Consider the following 1,572-nt stretch of genomic DNA (forward strand, 5'->3'; position numbering starts at 1 on the left):
GTAAAAGATGTAAAAGGATGTACATGGGAACAATAGCCGAAAGAGACTAAACTAAGTTCAGACAAAATAAACTTTAAGATATACAGTGTTATTAAAGATAAAGAGGGACATTTTATAATCTTCCATCAGGAAGATATAATAATTATATCTAATTGCATATATGTGTACTTGTATATATATACACAAATATATATACATATATACACATATACATATATGTATATACAGATATACACATATACATATATGTAACATTGTATGTACGTGTGTGTGTGTATATATGTATATATACATATATATACATGTACATGTATATATATATGTGTATATATATACATATATATATATACACATACATACAATGGAATATTATTCAGCTATAAAAAAAGAATGAAATCTTGCCATTTGCAGCAACATGTATGGACCCAGAGGATATTATATTGTGCTGAATGGAGTAAGATAGAGGAAGACGAACACCATATGATTTCAGTGACATGTGGAATCTAGAGAACAAAAAAACAAGGAAGCGAAAAAACCACAAACATATATACAGAGAATATTAATGGATGCCAGATAAGAGGGGTTTTGGAGAGGGTGGAAGAAAAAGGGGGAAGAATTAAGAGGTACAAATTGGTAGTTGCAAAATAGTCATGGGGATATAAAGTATAACATAAGGAATATAGCCAAGTCTATGGCCAAGCTCCCCTGAACAAGCCTGATCCTGTCTGATCTTGGAAGCTAAGCAGGGTCAGGCCTGGTTAGTACTTGAATAGGAGACCACCTAGGAAGAACAGGTGCTGTAGGTGTAAAAAAAAAAAAAAAGAGAGATTGTAAGCTGACAAGATCCTTGCGATCTGTGAGGTCAACTGAGGGTTGCCTCGCCTAAAATATATATATATAGCCAATAATACTGTAATGCTGTACAGTGTCAGAAGTGTACTAGATTTATTGGGGTAATCACTTTGTCAGTTGTATAAATGTCTAATCACTATGCTGTACATCTCAAACTAGGACGATATTGTATGCCAACTGTAATTGAAAAAATTATTTCAAAAAGTGTTATATATAGTGAGAATGAAGGTGGAAGGGTAAGGCGTTGCTGGAAGTATAAGGAATTGAGATCAGAGAGGGGGAAATTGGAGTTAAGGATTTTTGATCTAGAGCAGTTCTGATGGATGACAAGGTCTGCAGGGCTTCCATGGCAGTGAGTGGGTAGACTGAAGTGGAAATAGATGTCACAGGAGTTAAAAGTTTAAGAACCAAAAATGTAAGGATGCTGAATGGACTGACCGTCTATAAGGGATCTTTGTTGATTTAATGAATAGTGAGTGCCTATTCTGTGGAAAGTGTGAAGATGTAGCCATAAATGAGCAAAACACAGTTCTTCACTTCACAGAACTTCTAGTAGAGAAGATAGTTTAGCAAATAATTACAATAAAGTATAATGAGTATTACATCTCAGAAACCAAAGAAATACATTTAGATAAAGGTGGTATATCCTCTCTGAGAGCCAATGATAATGAGATTATCTTTAGGAGGCCTACCCTTACCCATTTTTTTCTATCACTTTTT

General features: G+C 34.1%; 1 pseudogene; it reads left to right on the top strand.

Annotated features, from left to right (window-relative positions):
* The first annotated feature begins 687 nt into the window (after nt 1–687).
* Nucleotides 688–806, top strand: LOC112476774 (annotated as a pseudogene).
* Nucleotides 807–1,572: the final 766 nt, after the last annotated feature.

This window comes from Pteropus alecto, unplaced genomic scaffold (assembly GCF_000325575.1).
Source record: "Pteropus alecto unplaced genomic scaffold, ASM32557v1 scaffold112, whole genome shotgun sequence".
In the NCBI taxonomy this organism is placed as follows: domain Eukaryota; kingdom Metazoa; phylum Chordata; class Mammalia; order Chiroptera; family Pteropodidae; genus Pteropus; species Pteropus alecto.